We start from the raw sequence: 18,764 nt of genomic DNA, 5'->3' as shown, positions 1-18,764 counted from the left end.
TGGACAGAACGTATAGTGGTGAGTGGTGATAGTCTGTAACCAGAAAGGAGGAGCAGACGGCCGATAATACAGGAGAAAGTCATTGTGTCAGTGATCATGTACAGAAGCCCGGATAGCTCAGTCGGTAGAGCATCAGACTTTTAATCTGAGGGTCCAGGGTTCAAGTCCCTGTTCGGGCGGAAGCTTTTAATAAAGATGAAACCAATAAACGCTATTTCTAAAGGATATAAGAGACCTAGGGAAGGACGAATGATGGCGACTGTTCAAGAAAATATCACGGTTACTATTCTTTGATTTCAGTTAGTTTTGGGTGGTGACCTTGTTCTCGTTCGCTGCTCTCTTGGCGCCAACAACAGGCGATCACTGGTAATGTAATGTACTAGAACATAAGTGAGGGCTCGTTACATATTCCACGTAGTAGGAACTTGTGGACAGTCAGTATAGAGGAACTATGTGGCGGTATTCAGCCCCTATTTGGTGTTATTATGTGTTCCTGGTATGGCGGTATTTAATCACAATTTGTTATTAGATGGTCACGGCATGACAGTATTGCTTCTCAGCTGCTCTAGCGCCATCATCAGGAAGTCCCTGGTAATGCAATCCTCTAACACATAAGTGAAGGTTCCCCCAGGACGCAGGAGCAGACAGTCTGTATAGCAGGAGGTGGTGACACTATGGTCAGATGGAGGATGAACCCTCTCCCCTCCCCCAGCCTGGGGGGCTTTTCTTTCTTCCATTACAGACTTAGGGGAGGGGCGTTATTAGCATATCCACTCCCAGAATCCTTTGCTCCCACAGGCCCCTAATGACTTTGTCTCTCCTCAGTGTAGACAGAGCCCCAGATCCGGAGGCCGCAGCTCCTCACAGATGGCCTCCAGCTTTGCGCTGTGGCAGTATCATAGCCCATGAGGTTTATCCGAGGCATGATTATTGCTAGTTGAAAACTTTTCCCAATACCCCGCCATGAGGGCTCGTAATACAGTCAGCATGGCAATTTTTGACAGTCTTCCAGGAGACTGAGTAGGTGGTTAATAATAGAAGAAGAGTTATTGCTGTTTAACTGGAGTAATTCTATATACAGTTGTATTGGAGCTGTTTGTTGTATTTGTCGGGCTGAGAATTATATATAAAGTTGTACTTCCATAAGGTTAAGGGCGTACATAGAAATCATGGGGCCCCACAGAAGAAGTTATAATTGCCACCCCCACCCCCAAAAAAAAAGTAATAATTGTTGGGGGTGCAGAAGAGCAGATCTCACAACCTTCCAGCCTTTACTTAGTAATTTTCCTCCTGGTGAAGTCCCAGATTCCTCTTTCATTGTCCCCATAAAGTATGATGCCAACAAAAGTGCCCCCCAAACACAGTATGATACCCCCATGGTGAATTCCTCCACATTAGCCTCCACATGCGCAGTAAAATGACCCTACTGTACCCCACTTCAACTCCCAAGGCAACATATGGTGACCCTAACACAGTATGATCCCCCAAGTGTGACCCCCACACAGCCCTACATACAGTATAATGGCCCCACACCTCTCCCCACTGTATAATGGCCCGCACTAGCCCTCCAAACAGTAAGATGGCCCCCACACAAACCTTCACACTGTATAATTGCTTGCATACAGTATAATGGACCCCCACATAGCCTTCCATATAGTATAATGCGTCCCCCCTAACTTTCCATATAGTATAATGCATTCCCCATGATCCTCCATAAAATATAGTGCACTCCCCATGGTCCTCCATACAATATAATGCACCCCCATGGTCCTACATACAAATTAATGTACCCCCATAGTCCTCCATACAGCCATACAGAATAATTTACCCCCATGGTCCTCCATACAGTATAATGATCCCCAGGGCCGGCTCCAGGTTTTCGTGGGCCCTGCTCGAAAGCGTCTCAGTGGGCCCCTTTAACACATACCACGATTCATGATGCACAGATGAGGTAGAGGAATGTAGATATAATACAATGCAAAGATGTCACTCACTTCTTACATTACATGAGTGATATCTATTGTAAATTCTACAATATCTCAGAAACCGGCGAATGCTTGCAGCGCACAGTGCAGACCGGACAGTATAGTCCTCCATACAGTATTATGGGCCCTATATAGTCCTCCATACAATATTATGGGCCCCACATAGTCCTCCATACAGTATATGAGCCCCATATAGTCCTCCATAGAGTATTATGAGCCCCATATAATGCTCCATGCAGAAAAATGGCCCCATATGATGCTCCATGCAGAATACTGGGCCCCATATAATGTGCCATGCAGAATGGACCCCATATAATGCTCCATGCTGTATTGTCCCAATATAATGCTCCATGCAGGCTGGGCCTCATCTAATGCTCCATGCTCCATTTAGAAGGGACCGGAAACAGGGGAAGGGCGGAGGAGTCTGCTTATATGTAAAGTCATGTCTAAAGCCCAGACTAAGGGAAGATATAGGAGAGGGAGAAGAGGGGGTCGAGTCCATGTGGGTAGAGATAGAGGGGGCAAAAAATAATAATAAAATATTACTGGGGGTCTGCTATAAGCCACCCAATATAACAGAGGAGAATGAGAAACTGCTATTAGGACAAATAGACAAAGTAGCAAAACATAATGAGGTGATTGTAATGGGGGACTTCAACTACCCGGATATTGACTGGGAAACAGAAACCTGTAGATCGCAGAAAGGAAAAAGGTTCTTGACAAATATTAAGGATAATTATCTCTCCCAACTAGTGCAGGAACCAACGAGAGGGAAGGCCGTGTTGGACTTAATATTGACTAATAGGCCTGATAGAATAACTGAGGTACAGATAGGGGGGCACCTAGGTAATAGCGATCATAATATTATCGACTTCAAAATGCCCTTCAGTAGGGTTATCAATAAGGGAACAACTAAAACATTAAACTTTAGGAGGGCGAAGTTTGATCAGCTGAAAGAAAACCTTCAACTTATAGACTGGGACAAAGTTCTTAATCAAGGAAATACGAATAGTAAATGGGAAACCTTCAAAAGAATTCTGAATACTCAGTGCGAGAGGTATATACCGTATGGGAATAAAAGGACCAGAAATAAGAGGAAACCAATATGGTTGAACAAGAATGTAAAAGGGGCGTTAAATAGCAAAAAAGAGGCATTCAAGAGATTAAAACAGGAAAACAGCAAGGAGGCACTAATGTGTTACAAGGAAAAAACGAGAACCTGTAAAAAACAAATAAAAATAGCAAAGGAGGAAACAGAGAGACGTATTGCTAGGGAAAGTAGATCAAATCCCAAACTGTTCTTTACGTATATAAATAGTAAAAGGATTAAATCGAATAATATTGGACCGATAAAAAGTGATGAAGGCAAAATCATAGAGAAAGATGAGGATAAAGCTAATCTATTAAATAAATTTTTTTCGTCAACTTTCACAAAGGAAAAAGAACTAACAGGCGAAATGAGAAGTGACAAACTTAATCCTCCACTAAGTATGACAAATTTAACCCAAGCTGGGGTACAGAAACGCCTCAGTAACATTAAAATAAACAAATCACCAGGACCTGATGGCATACACCCACGGGTACTAAGGGAACTAAGTAATGTGATAGACAGACCGTTATATCTTATATTTAAGGACTCTGTTGAGACTGGGTCTGTGCCACTTGATTGGCGACAGGCGAATGTAGCGCCAATATTCAAAAAGGGAGCGAAAAGTGACGCCGGAAACTATCGGCCGGTGAGTCTGACGTCCGTTGTGGGCAAAATTTTTGAAGGCTTTATTAATGAGGCAATCATGGAGCATCTTGACGCTAATAACCTATTAACCCCGAACCAACACGGATTCATGAGGAATCGCTCCTGCCAAACAAACCTGATTGACTTCTACGAGGAGGTTAGCTCTTGAGTAGATCAGGGGGAACCAGTGGATGTCGTGTATCTCGACTTCTCAAAAGCGTTCGATAGCGTGCCACATAATAGGTTGGTATACAAAATGAGAATGATGGGGCTGGGGGAAAATGTCTGCAAGTGGGTAGCTAACTGGCTAAAGGATAGAAGGCAGAGGGTGGTTATAAATGGAATATACTCAGATTGGGTAAGCGTCACTAGTGGGGTACCACAGGGGTCTGTACTAGGCCCAATGTTATTTAATATCTTTATTAACGACATAGTCAACGGGATAAATAGTAAAATATCAATATTTGCAGATGACACAAAGTTATGTAAAACAATTAATACAAAAGAGGACAGTGCAGACCTACAGAGGGATTTGGATAAGCTGGGAAGGTGGAGCATTAAATGGCAAATGAGGTTTAACGAGGAGAAATGTAAGGTCATACATATGGGAAGGAAAAATGGAAGTCACCAGTACTCACTGAATGGGAAATCATTGGGGAATTCAGAGATGGAGAAGGACTTGGGCATTTTGATTGATAGCAAACTAAATTGGAGTGCCCAAAGTCAGGCCGCTGCTGTAAGGGCAAACAGGGTAATGGGATGTATCAGAAGAGGTATAGCTGCAAAGGATGAGAACATTGTTCTTCCACTGTACAAAGCACTGGTCAGACCACACTTGGAATACTGTGCTCAGTTATGGGCCCCAATATATAGAAAGGATATAAATGAGCTTGAAAAGGTACAAAGGAGGGCAACAAAATTAATAAAGGGAATGGAGGGACTGCAATACCCAGAGAGGTTGGCAAAACTAGGACTATTCAGCCTGGAAAAGAGAAGGTTGAGGGGGGACATAATAAATGTGTACAAATATGTTAGGGGACAGTATAGAGATCTTGCCCAGGATTTGTTCAAAAGGAGGGATATTACGGTAACAAGAGGGCATTCACTAAGACTGGAAGAGAAAAGGTTTCAGCACCAGCATAGGAAGGGGTTCTTTACGGTAAGAGCAGTGAGAATATGGAATTCACTGAGTGAGGAGACGGTAATGTCGGATTCACTAAACCAGTTCAAGCGGGGACTGGATGCTTTTCTAGATACCAGGCAGATTTCTGCATATACTTAAAAATAGAATAAAATAGTAGGTTGATACAGGGATTTATTCTGACTGCTGGTTTCAGAGTCGGGAGGGAATTTTTCCTCAGGTGAAGATTGGCCAAATCATTTGGGGTTTTTGCCCTCCTCTGGATCAACTTTAGCAATTACAGAACTAACAGGTCGAACTTGATGGACGCAAGTCTTTATTCGGCTTTACTAACTATGTAACTATGTATGCAGGCTGGGCCCCCCTACAATGCTCCATGCCCCTATTAAATGAAAAAAATAGAATACTCACCTCACCTCATCTCTCCTGCTGCTGCTGCAGCTACTCTACTCCGGACTCCTCAGCGTTGCATTCTTCCCGCTCTCTGCGCTGTGACTGCTCAGGAGAGGGCGCTCTGGAAAGACATCATCTCGCCATCTGACCTGAGACATCACAGTCAGGAGAAGCGGAAGATACAGAATCTGTGGAGGAATGGGGAGAGGTAAGTATTGTGCCGGGGTCCTGAGCAAGCGGGTGGGGGGAGGGCAGTCGCAAGCGCTGGCATCAGACTCCCCCGCCCACAGGCCTCATAGCGCGCCGGGGTGCCTGATGGCGAGTGGCCCCCGCACTTGCCCGAGTGCGCCAGGTGCTAACGCCAGGCCTGATGCACCCCTATGGTCCTCCATACAGTATAATGCACCCCCATGGTCCTCCACACAATATAATGCACCCACCGTGATCCTCCAAACAGTATAATGCACCCCCATGGTCCTTCCCACAATATAATGCGCCCCACATGGTCCTCCATGCAGTAGTATGCACCCCCATGGTTCAAGGGGCCCCATAGCAGTGGTGTGGCCTGCCGCCATTGGCGGTACGCCAGTGCCTAAGGCCAAAAGATTAAGCAAAGAAATATGGAGAATCAATTACAGAATTAATATCTTGTCAGCTGTTCTCTGGAGATTACTCCAAATAGAGTCATGTTATGGTTTTGGGGTGCTATTATATGGTCATGTTATGGCGGTGTTACAGTCACTATTTGCTTTTGTGTGTTCATAGTATTGTGGTATTATTCAGTCACTATTTGGTATTATTGGGTGTTTATAGTACAGTCACTATTTTTTAGTTTTTTTTCATTATAAGCTTCTGATAACAGCCTCCCTGACCCCCAATTCATCGAAGTCTCTGGTGTTCTCTTCCACCCCTATTTCATAACATGTCATTGATAGCGTCCTCTCCCACCCCCAGTTCATTATGAGACCCTCTTAGTATCTTTCCCCACATCAGAATTTTCCTAATTTCTGCATAAATTTGACCTAAAACGACATCAGCTTTTCACAAGTGCTGAGGAGTCCTGAGGAGATAATTAGCATATTCCCACTGCATTTTGGGTTAAGTGAAGAGTGTCCGCGAGCTCAAAGAACACTGGATTTTGGCTGTTGGAGCTGGAAAGAGGACATCGGTAAATAGCGTGCCTACTGTTGTGTGCATTTTGAGGCTTTTTTTTGGAAGCTTTTTTCTCTGTTTTCAGAACATTAACAGTAAGAACATGGAAGAGTCCAGGAGCCATTTGGTGAGCTGCATATCCTGCTACATGTTCACAGACTTGCCAGTGGAAAAGCCAAACTTCACGTGCCAGAAATGAAGCTTGTGTCCCTGTTGGAGGAAAAGTTGCGAAATCTAGGAGAGAGGTTAACTACCTTGAAAATCATTAAGGAAGGTGAAGAGTTCTTAGACAGAGCAGAATTATCTCTTCATGATTTAGAAAGAGAAGAAATTCGAACTGCACCTGACGAAACAGAGGAATGGAAGCATGTGACCCAGAGAAGCAGGAGGATCGAGAGGCAGTCAGCACCCATACTGCTCAGGAACCTGTACCAGGCTCTCACGCAGGAGAACCATGAACAAATACAGCAAAATAAGACTTTATGAATGTTGTGAAGAAAAAACGGAGAGTGGTGGTCATGGGGGATTCCCTGTTAAGAGGAACAGAGGCCGCTATCTGCAGACCGGACATAACCTCAAGAGAAATGTGCTGTCTTCCAGGAGCAAAAATTAAAGATGTGTCTGACAGGATATCAAGACTCTTCAGACCTACAGATCACTACCCATTCCTGCTAATACATGTGGGGACAAATGACACCGCAAGAAAGGACCTGGAAACCATCTGCAGTGACTTTGAAGACTTAGGCAAGAAAGTGAAAGAATTGGGAGCGCAGGTGGTCTTCTCATCCATCCTCCCAGTGGATGGCCATGGAACAATGAGGTGGAATAAGATTCTACAGGTGAACAACTGGCTGCGTCGATGGTGCCGTCAACAAGGATTTGGATTTCTGGATCACGGAATGAATTACCTATTCGATAGACTACTTGCTAGAGATGGGGTGCACCTTACGAAGACTGGAAAACATGTATTTGGAAGTCGCCTTGCTACACTCATCAGGAGAGCTTTAAACTAGAAGAATGTGGGAAGGGAAGCAAAAGGCCAGAAAAAGCCATACAGCTGACAAATACTATTGAGATCTCTGCTACTGGAAGTGGAAAAGAAGAACAAAGACAAAAAAATCTAAATAATAAAAATATGGGAGGAAGAGAAACCAATCACAAACTAAAATGTTTTTATACAAATGCACAAAGCATGGGCAACAAACAAGGAGAATTGGAACTACTAATGCAGGAAAAGAAATATGATGTCATTGGAATCACTGAAGCTTGGTGGGACGATACACATGATTGGAATAAAAGGCTAAAAGGATACAACTTATTTGCAAGTAACAGACTTGATAAACAAGGAGGAGGTGTCGCTTTGTATGTTAGAAAAGCGTATATCTGCACAGAGATTGAAGCTTCAGAGACTGAGAGTTCTGTGGAAACTGTTTGGGTAAGAATACAAGGAGAGAACAACGGAAAGGACACCATTGTAGGCATTTACTACAGGCCACCTGGGCAAGCTGAAGATATGGATGAACTCTTTATGTATCAAATGACCAAGTTCTCAAAAAAATATGACGTAGTGGTCATGGGAGATTTCAACTATCCAGACATTTGTTGGGAATCTCTCTCAAGTAAAACTAACAGGTCAAGCAAATTCTTATCCTCTCTTGCTGAGAACTTTATCTTCCAAAAGGTAGGGGAGAAAACAAGGGGATCTGCTACTTTGGATCTAATCCTTATAAACAGGGAGGAAATGGTTGAGGGGGTAAAGGTGGCTGGGACCCTAGGAGGCAGCGATCATGCTATTATAGAATTTTGGATAACTAGAGGAGGAAGACATGTGAAGACTCAAACTTCAAGGTTAGATTTTAGAAAGGCAGATTTTAAGAGACTCAGAAAGAGAATAGGAGGGATCCAATGGCTGGATGTCCTTAAGGACAAAAATGTCCAGGAAGGATGGGAAATTTTTAAAAATGAGATTCTTAAAGCACAATCGTTAACAATCCCGAAAAGTAGGAAGAATGGGAAGCATTTAAGGAAACCAGGATGGATGAACACAGAACTTAAACACATGCTAAAAAGAAAGAAAGAAATGTTTATTAAATGGAAAGAGGGAGGCATATCTAAAGAAGATTATAATGCAGTCTGCAGATCCTGCAGGGCACGTATCAGGTTAGCTAAAGCTGACAATGAATTAAGGCTTGCAAGAGATGTCAAAAGCAATAAAAAAGGATTTTGGGGGTATGTCAAAAGTAAAAGAAAAGTCAAAGATGCTATAGGATTTTTACAGGATGAAAATGGAGAAATGGTAAGAGAGGATGTTGAGAAGGCCAAACTTTTAAATTCCTGTTTTGCATCTGTTTTCTCTCAGAAAGAAAATGTAACATCAACTGATCTTCACTGTCCTTTTAAAGGAATAGAAGAATCCAAGTTATCTGTAAACAGAAAGATTGTGAGGGAATATTTAGCTAACATAAATGAGTTCAAGTCTCCAGGTCCAGATGAATTACACCCCAGAGTACTGAAGGAGATCGTAGAAGAAATTTTAGAACCACTCTCCATAATCTTTGAAAATTCTTGGAGAACAGAAGTCCCAGAAGACTGGAGAAGAGCAAATGTTGTTCCTATCTTCAAAAAGGGGAAGAAGGTGGACCCAGGGAACTATAGGCCGGTGAGTCTGACTTCTATACCAGGAAATATCTTTGAACAAATTATTAAACAACATGTATGTAAGTACCTGGATAAGAATGAATTGATTAACCAGAGTCAGCATGGGTTTGTAACTAACAAGTCATGTCAGACTAACTTAATTTCCTTCTATGACAGAATCACTGACTGGGTGGATCAGGGAAATGCTGTAGATATAGTATATCTTGACTTCAGCAAAGCATTTGACAAAGTATCTCACACCATCCTTATTGAAAAAATGACCAAGTATGCAATGGACCAGGCAACTGTTAGGTGGATTCATAACTGGCTTAGTGATCGGACTCAAAGGGTGGTTGTAAATGGCTTCACATCCAGCTGGATGAATGTCTCAAGTGGGGTACCACAGGGCTCCGTCCTGGGACCTGTATTGTTCAACATCTTTATCAATGATTTAGATGAAGGAATTGAGGGTAAACTGATTAAATTTGCTGATGACACAAAGCTAGGAGGGATAGCTAATACTAGAGAAGAGAGAGAGAGGATTCAAAAAGACCTAAATAAACTGGAGCAGTGGGCAGCAACCAACAGAATGGTTTTTAACAGGGAAAAATGCAAAGTACTACATCTGGGCAATAAAAATGAAAAAAGCATATACAGAATGGGAGGAATAGAGCTAAGCAACAGTATATGTGCAAAAGACTTAGGTATACTAATAGATCATAGACTGAACATGAGTCAACAGTGTGATGCAGCAGCCAAAAAGGCAAATACAATTCTGGGATGTATTAACAGAAGCATACAGTCTAGATCACGTGAAGTCATTATCGGTCTTTACTCCTCTTTGGTCAGACCTCATCTGGAATACTGTGCACAGTTTTGGGCACCACATTTTAAAAAAGACATAGACAAACTGGAGCAAGTTCAGAGAAGAGCGACCAGAATGGTGACTGGTCTGCAAACCATGTCCTATGAGGAACGGTTGCAGGATTTGGGAATGTTTAGCTTGCAAAAAAGAAGACTGAGAGGAGACTTAATAGCTGTCTACAAATATGTCAAGGGCTGTCACATTGTAGAAGGATCATCTTTATTCTCATTTGCACAAGGAAAGACTAGAAGCAATGGGATGAAACTAAATGGGAGGAGACACAGATTAGATATTAGAAAAAACTTTTTGACAGTTAGGGTGATTAATGAGTGGAACAGGCGGCCACTAGAGGTGGTGAGTTTTCCTTCAATGGACGTCTTCAAACAGAGGTTGGACAGACATCTGTCTGAGATGATTTAGTGAATCCTGCTTTGAGCAGGGGTTTGGGCCAGATGACCCAGGAGGTCCCTTCCAACTCTACCATTCTATGATTCTAAGTATTGTGCCGGGGTCCTGAGCAAGCGGGTGGGGGGAGGGCAGTCGCAGGTGCTGGCATCAGACTCCCCCGCCCACAGGCCTCATAGCACCGGGGTGCCTGATGGCGAGTGGCCCCCGCACTTGCACGAGTGCGCCAGGCCTGATGCACCCCTATGGTCCTCCATACAGTATAATGCACCCCCATGGTCCTCCACACAATATAATGCACCCACCGTGCTCCGCCAAACAGTATAATGCACCCCCATGGTCCTTCCCACAATATAATGCGCCCCACATGGTCCTCCATGCAGTAGTATGCACCCCCATGGTTCTCCATACAGTAGTATGCACCCCCATGGTTCTCCATACAGTAGTATATACCCCCATGATCCTCCATACAGTAGTATGCACCCCCATGATCCTCCATACAGTAGTATGCACTCCCATGATCCTCCATACAGTAGTATGCACACCCATGGTCCTCCATACAGTAGTATGCACATCCATGATCCTCCATACAGTAAAATGCACCCTCATGATCCTCCATACAGTAGTATGTACCCCCTTGATTCTCCATACAGTAGTATGCACGGCCATGATCCTCCATACAATATAATGCACCCCCATTATCCTCCATACAGCAGTATGCACCCCAATGGTCCTCCATACAGTAGAATGCACCCCATGATCCTCCATACAGTATAATGTGCCCCCATGGTCCTCCATACAGCATAATGTACCCCCATGGTATGCCATATGATATAATGCACCCCCATGATCCTACATACAGTAGTATGCGCCATCATGTTACTTCATACAGTATAATGCACCCCCATGATCCTCCATACAGTATAATGCACCCCCATGGTCCTACATACAGCATAATGCACTCCTCATACTGTATTATGGCCAACGGTCACTGAATTAAAAAAAAATACAGTACTCACCTCTCCTGGTTCCACCTGATGCTCCGGTCTCCGCAGCGTGCGGTGTGAAGCGCCGGACATCTCGGAGCAGCGGGCACCCTGTAATGACGTCATCGTGCCCGATGCTCTGACACGTCAGACACCGAGCAAGAATGATGGGGGTGGAAATGTCTGCTGACGCTCCCTCCACCATCATCATTGCTTGCACTAGGCCCCCCCTCCGGCCATCAGCAAGTCAGTAGAAGCTTCCACCCCCATTATTCTGTGTGGGCGGGCAGTACTGGTGCTAACGGGTAGAGACGGGGCACAGTGCGGTGAGGGCCTGCTGCAGTGATGGGCCGTTGAGGCCCCACAGCTCAAGGGGCCCCATAGCAGTGGTGTGGCCTGCCGCCATTGGCGGTACGCCAGTGCCTAAGGCCAAAAGATTAAGCAAAGAAATATGGAGAATCAATTACAGAATTAATATCTTGTCAGCTGCTCTCTGGAGATTACTCCAAATAGAGTCATGTTATGGTTTTGGGGTGCTATTATATGGTCATGTTATGGCGGTGTTACAGTCACTATTTGCTTTTGTGTGTTCATAGTATTGTGGTATTATTCAGTCACTATTTGGTATTGTTGTGTGTTTATAGTACAGTCACTATTTTTTAGTTTTTTTTCATTATAAGCTTCTGGTAACAGCCTCCCCGACCCCCAATTCATCAAAGTCCCTGTTTAGTGTTCTCTTCCACCCCTATTTCATAACATGTCATTGATAGCGTCCCCTCCCACCCCCAGTTCATTATGAGACCCTCTTAGTATCTTTCCCCATATCAGAATTTTCCTAATTTCTGCATAAATTTGACCTAAAACGACATCAGCTTTTCACAAGTGGATGAAGAACCAAATCAAATGAGTCCAAAACATTAAACTTTTACACTTGACAAAAGTATGTGAACCTTTAAGGTTAGCAGATAATTTGAAGGTAGGATCGATAGGGAGGGTTAATATATGGCGGTATTTAATCACTATTTGTTATTATATGGTCACGGCATGACAGTATTGCTTCTCAGCTGCTCTAGCGCCATCATCAGGAAGTCCCTGGTAATGCAATCCTGTAACACATAAGTGAAGGTTCCCCCAGGACGCAGGAGCAGACAGTCTGTATAGCAGGAGGTGGTGACACTATGATCAGATGGAGGATGAACCCCCTCCCCTCCCCCAGCCTGGGGGGCTTTTCTTTCATCCATTACAGACTTAGGGGAGGGGCGTTATTAGCATATCCACTCCCAGAATCCTTTGCTCCCACAGCCCCCTAATGACTTTGTCTCTCCTCAGTGTAGACAGAGCCCCAGATCCGGAGGCCGCAGCTCCTCACAGATGGCCTCCAGCTTTGCGCAGTGGCAGTATCATAGCCCATGAGGTTTATCTGAGGCGTGATTATTGCTAGTTGAAAACTTTTCCCAATGCCCCGCCATGATGACTTGAAATACAGTCAGTATGGCAATTTTTGACAGTCTCCCAGGAGACTGAGTAGGTAGTTAATAGTAGAAGAAGTGTTATTCCTGTTTAACTGGAGTAATTCTATATACAGTTGTATTGGAGCTGTTTGTTGTATTTGTCGGGCTGAGAATTATATGTAAAGTTGTTCTTCCATAAGGCTAAGGGCGTACATAGGAATCATGGGGCCCCACAGAAGAAGTTATAATTGCACTCCCCCACCCCCCAAAAATAGTAATAATTGTTGGGGGTGCAGAAGAGCAGATCTCACAACCTTCCAGCCTTTACTTAGCAATTTCCCTCCTGGTGAAGTCCCAGATTCCTCTTCCATTGTCCCCATAAAGTATGATGCCAACAAAAGTGCCCCCCAAACACAGTATGATACCCCCATGGTGAATGCCTCCACATGCGCAGTAAAATGACCCTACTGTACCCCACTTCAACTCCCAAGGCAACATATGGTGACCCTAACACAGTATGATCCCCCAAGTGTGACCCCCACACAGCCCTACATACAGTATAATGGCCCCACACCTCTCCCCACAGTATAATGGCCCCACACTTCTCCCCACTGTATAATGGCCCGCACTAGCCCTCCAAACAGTAAGGTGGCCCCCACACAAACCTTCACACTGTATAATTGCTTGCATACAGTATAATGGACCCCCACATAGCCTTCCATATAGTATAATGCGTCCCCCATAACTCTCCATATAGTATTATGCATTCCCCATGATCCTCCATAAAATATAGTGCACTCCCCATGGTCCTCCATACAATATAATGCACCCCCATGGTCCTACATACAAATTAATGCACCCCCATGGTCCTCCATACAGCCGTACAGAATAATGTACCCCCATGGTCCTCCATACAGTATAATGATCCCCAGGGCCGGCTCGAAAGCGTCTCAGTGGGCCCCTTTAACACATACCACGATTCATGATGCACAGATAAGGTAGAGGAATGTAGATATAATACAATGCAAAGATTTCACTCAATTCTTACATTACATGACTGATATCTATTGTAAATTCTACAATATCTCAGAAACCAACGAATGCTTGCAGCGCACAGTGCAGACTGGACAGTATAGTCCTCCATACAGTATTATGGTCCCTATATAGTCCTCCATACAATATTATGGGCCCCACATAGTCCTCCATACAGTATATGAGCCCCATATAGTCCTCGATACAGTATTATGAGACCCATATAATGCTCCATACAGTATTATGAGCCCCATATAATGCTCCATGCAGAAAAATGGCCCCATATGATGCTCCATGCAGAATACTGGGCCCCATATAATGCGCCATGCAGAATGAGCCCCATATAATGCTCCATGCAGGCTGGGCCCCATCTAATGCTCCATGCAGGCTGGGCCCCACATAATGCTCCATGCCGGCTGGGACCCCTTACAATGCTCCATGCCCCTATTAAATGAAAAAAATAAAATACTCACCTCACCTCATCTCTCCTGCTGCTGCTGCCGCTACTCTACTCCGGACTCCTCAGCGTTGCATTCTTCCCGCTCTCTGCGCTGTGACTGCTCAGGAGAGGGCGCGCTGGAAAGACGTCATCGCGCCATCTGACCTGAGACATCACAGTCAGGAGAAGCGGAAGATACAGGATCTGCGGAGGAATGGGGAGAAGTAAGTATTGTGCCGGGGCCCTGAGCAAGCGGGTGGGGGGAGGGCAGTTGCAGGCGCTGGCATCAGACTCCCCGCCCACAGGCCTCATAGCGCGCCAGGGTGCCTGATGGCGAGTGGCCCCCGCACTTGCCCGAGTGCGCCACGTGCTGACGCCAGGCCTGATGCACCCCTATGGTCCTCCATAAAGTACAATGCACCCCCCATGGCCCTCCACACAATATAATACACCCACCGTGATCCTCCAAACAGTATAATGCACCCCCATGGTCCTTCCCACAATATAATGCGCCCCACATGGTCCTCCATGCAGTAGTATGCACCCCCATGGTTCTCCGTACAGTAGTATGCACCCCCATGATCCTCCATACAGTAGTATGCACCCCCATGGTTCTCCATACAGTAGTATATACCCCCATGATCCTCCAAACAGTAGTATGCACCCCCATGATACTCCATACAGTAGAATGCACTCCCATGGTCCTCCATACAGTAGTATGCACCCCCATGATCCTCCATACAGTAGTATGCACCCCCATTGTTCTCCATATAGTAGTATGCACCCCCATGATCCTCCATACAGTAGTATGCACTCCCATGGTCCTCCATAGAGTAGTATGCACCCCCATAATCCTCCATACAGTAAAATGCACCCTCATGATACTCCATACAGTAGTATGTACCCCCTTGATTCTCCATACAGTAGTATGCACCGCCATGATCCTCCATACAATATAATGCTCCCCCATTATCCTCCATACAGCAGTATGCACCCCAATGGTCCTCCATACAGTAGAATGCACCCCATGATCCTCCATACAGTATAATGTGCCCCCATGGTCCTCCATACAGCATAATGTACCCCTATGGTACGCCATACAATATAATGCATCCCCATGATCCTACATACAGTAGTATGCGCCATCATGTTACTCCATACGGTACTATGCACCCCCATGATCCTCCATACAGTATAATGCACCCCCATGGTCCTACATACAGTATATTGCACTCCTCATACTGTATTAAGGCCACTGGTCACTGATTTAAAAAAAAAATACAGTACTCACCTCTCCTGGTTCCACCTGATGCTCCGATCTCCTCAGCGTGCGGTGGGAAGCGCCGGACATCAAGGAGCAGCGGGCGCCCTGTAATAACGTCATCGTGCCCGCTGTTCTGACACGTCAGACACCAAGCAAGAATGATGGGGGTGGAAATGTCTGCTGACGCTCCCTCCACCATTATCATTGCTTGCACTAGGTCCCCCATCCGGCCATCAGCAAGTCAGTAGACGCTTCCACCCCCATTATTCTGTGTGGGCGGGCAGTATTGGTGCTAACGGGCAGAGACGGGGCACAGTGCGGTGAGGGCCTGCTGCAGTGATGGGCCGTTGCGGCCCCACGGCTCAAGGGGCCCCATAGCAGTGGTGTGGCCTGCCGCCATTGGCAATACGCCAGTGCCTAAGGCCAAAAGATTAAGCAAAGAAATATGGAGAATCAATTACAGAATTAATATCTTGTCAGCTGCTCTCTGGAGATTACTCCAAATAGAGTCATGTTATGGTTTTGGGGTGCTATTATATGGTCATGTTATGGCGGTGTTACAGTCACTATTTGCTTTTGTGTGTTCATAGTATTCTGGTATTATTCAGTCACTATTTGGTATTATTGGGTGTTTATGGTACAGTCACTATTTTTTAGTTTTTTTTCATTATAAGCTTCTGGTAACAGCCTCCCCGACCCCCAATTCATCAAAGTCCCTGTTTAGTGTTCTCTTCCACCCCTATTTCATAACATGTCATTGATAGCGTCCTCTCCCACCCCCAGTTCATTATGAGACCCTCTTAGTATCTTTCCCCACATCAGAATTTTCCTAATTTCTGCATAAATTTGACCTAAAACGACATCAGCTTTTCACAAGTGGATGAAGAACCAAATCAAATGAGTCCAAAACATTAAACTTTTACACTTTTTTTTAAAGAAAATAATCCAATCTCACATGTATGTGAGTGACAAAAGTATGTGAACCTTTAAGGTTAGCAGATAATTTGAAGGTAGGATCGATAGGGAGGGTTAATATATGGCGGTATTTAATCACTATTTGTTATTATATGGTCACAGCATGACAGTATTGCTTCTCAGCTGCTCTTCTTGCGCCATCATCAGGAAGTCCCTGGTAATGCAATCCTGTAACACATAAGTGAAGGTTCCCCCAGGACGCAGGAGCAGACAGTCTGTATAGCAGGAGGTGGTGACACTATGGTCAGATGGAGGATGAACCCTCTCCCCTCCCCCAGCCTGGGGGGCTTTTCTTTCTTCCATTACAGATTTAGGGGAGGGGCGTTATTAGCATATCCACTCCCAGAATCCTTTGCTCCCACAGCCCCCTAATGACTTTGTCTCTCCTCAGTGTAGACAGAGCCCCAGATCCGGAGGCCGCAGCTCCTCACAGATGGCCTCCAGCTTTGCGCAGTGGCAGTATCATAGCCCATGAGGTTTATCCGAGGCGTGATTATTGCTAGTTGAAAACTTTTCCCAATACCCCGCCATGAGGGCTCGTAATACAGTCAGCATGGCAATTTTTGATAGTCTCCCGGGAGACTGAGTAGGTGGTTAATAGTAGAAGAAGAGTTATTGCTGTTTAGCTGGAATAAATTTATATACAGTTGTGTTGGAGCCGTATGTTACATGTGTCGGGCTGAGAATCAGCAAAGAAACGTGCGGGATCAATTACAGAATTACTATCTATTCAGTACCTTCCCTGGAGATTTCTCCATATATAGTCATGTTATGGTTGTTTTTTGTTATTATGTGGTGATGGTATGGCGGAATTCAGTCACTATTTAGTGTTATTATGTGGTGATGATATGGCGGTATTCAGTCACTATTTAGTGTTAGTGCCACCGCTGCTGCAGTCATGCCTTTCACCATGCCCTATATCCCGGGAGCGGCCTGGCTACCCCAGTACTCAGGGGAGTCACATACCCTGCATGACTTTAGAGAAAAGCTGGATAGCCTCTTCCAGGTGTACCCCCTCACAGAAGAGCAAAAAGTGAGCATCCTGGTGGCCCAACTAACTGGGGCAGCCAAAAGGGAAGTAAAATCCTGGCCACCTGGGAGGAAGACTGTCGCAGGGATACTAACCCGGCTGAAGGACACCTTTGATACCCGCACCTCAGCCGAGATTAAGCTTAGATTCTACGGGTGCAAGCAGAGAGCGCATGAGAGTATAAGGGACTATGCACTAAACCTACAAGAGGCCCTGAGGGCCATAAAGCAGACCGACCCTGATGGGGTGGGAAACGAGGACAGGCTGTTGACTGAACAATTTATAGAGGGTTTATATTGCAATGCCCACCGAACCCAGTTGCGGGCAATGGCCTTACAGGATCCCCATCTGGACTTTGCACAGTTCAAGGACAGAGCCATCCGGGTGCTCCGAGAACCGGCACCGGGTGGCGTTGTGACCCACAGGCGCCCAGCTATCACTTACCACCAGTAGGCGGCGCCCTTGTCGGCAGGGCCTGTGGGAGCTGATGCGCAGGCTTTGGACAATGACCCGGCTCCAGACCTACGCCATCAGGTCCAAGAGCTAGCTAAGAGCGTTGCTGCGCTAACCCGAACTGTGCAGTCTTTACAGGTTTCCACCCCAGGGAAGATCCAGCTGGCATCCGGACCGGAGGACATCCCGTGGCGTCGACCAAGGAGGACCCCACCGGCCAGAGGAAGACCCAGTGACCGATACAGCGAGGACGGACGACCCATCTGCCGCCGCTGCAATCAACCCGGACATATGGAAAGGTACTGTTCTTTAAACGGGCACAACCTGGGGTAGAGGGCCAACCCCCAGGAAAAAGATCACCAGGCCCATCGAACTGGCGCGACAGATATGTGGGAGGACGTCCAGTCTTGCCTGTGGTACTGGATGGCATTCCCATGAGTGCCCTACTGGACACCGGGTCACAGGTCACCACCATCCCGTACGTGCTCTTTAAGCAGTACTGGAATGACTCGGATATTACCCGCTACCCTGACGACGACTTGAGTATCATCGCCAGCAATGGCCAGCCCGTGCCACAGATCGGATTTAAAGAGGTGACCATCAAAATCGGTAGAGTCGAACTGGCAGCACAGGGACTGATCATTGTAGACATTGACAAACATGAGAGCCACCCAAAAATAACTCTAGGAACTAATGTAATTGAAAATTGTCTTGCAGAGGTGATTTTCCTTCTACAGCAGGTTGCCAAGAACGCCAGCTCCGGCGAGCAGCGAGTGCTCCAGAAAGAGATCCGGGCACTGATGCGACGGCAACAGGTGGAA

The 18,764-nt window shown here is 45.6% G+C and overlaps 4 non-coding genes across 4 annotated transcripts; all 4 read left to right on the top strand.

The window, feature by feature from the left end:
- The first annotated feature begins 106 nt into the window (after positions 1–106).
- On the top strand, positions 107–179 carry TRNAK-UUU (transfer RNA lysine (anticodon UUU)). Its single transcript has one exon. It is a non-coding gene; the product is annotated as a tRNA-Lys (tRNA).
- Positions 180–876: 697 nt separating this feature from the next.
- On the top strand, positions 877–1,016 carry LOC141168165 (U4 spliceosomal RNA). Its single transcript, XR_012251914.1, has one exon. It is a non-coding gene; the product is annotated as a U4 spliceosomal RNA (small nuclear RNA).
- Positions 1,017–12,679: 11,663 nt separating this feature from the next.
- LOC141168079 (U4 spliceosomal RNA) lies at positions 12,680–12,819 on the top strand. Its single transcript, XR_012251831.1, has one exon. It is a non-coding gene; the product is annotated as a U4 spliceosomal RNA (small nuclear RNA).
- Positions 12,820–16,902: 4,083 nt separating this feature from the next.
- LOC141168096 (U4 spliceosomal RNA) lies at positions 16,903–17,042 on the top strand. Its single transcript, XR_012251848.1, has one exon. It is a non-coding gene; the product is annotated as a U4 spliceosomal RNA (small nuclear RNA).
- Positions 17,043–18,764: the final 1,722 nt, after the last annotated feature.

Source organism: Phyllobates terribilis, unplaced genomic scaffold, assembly GCF_046119375.1.
Source record: "Phyllobates terribilis strain yellow unplaced genomic scaffold, ASM4611937v1 Scaffold_11__3_contigs__length_659146591, whole genome shotgun sequence".
NCBI lineage: Eukaryota > Metazoa > Chordata > Amphibia > Anura > Dendrobatidae > Phyllobates > Phyllobates terribilis.
Note: the sequence above shows the minus strand (reverse complement) of the source record. Positions and strands in the feature narration are given on the sequence as shown.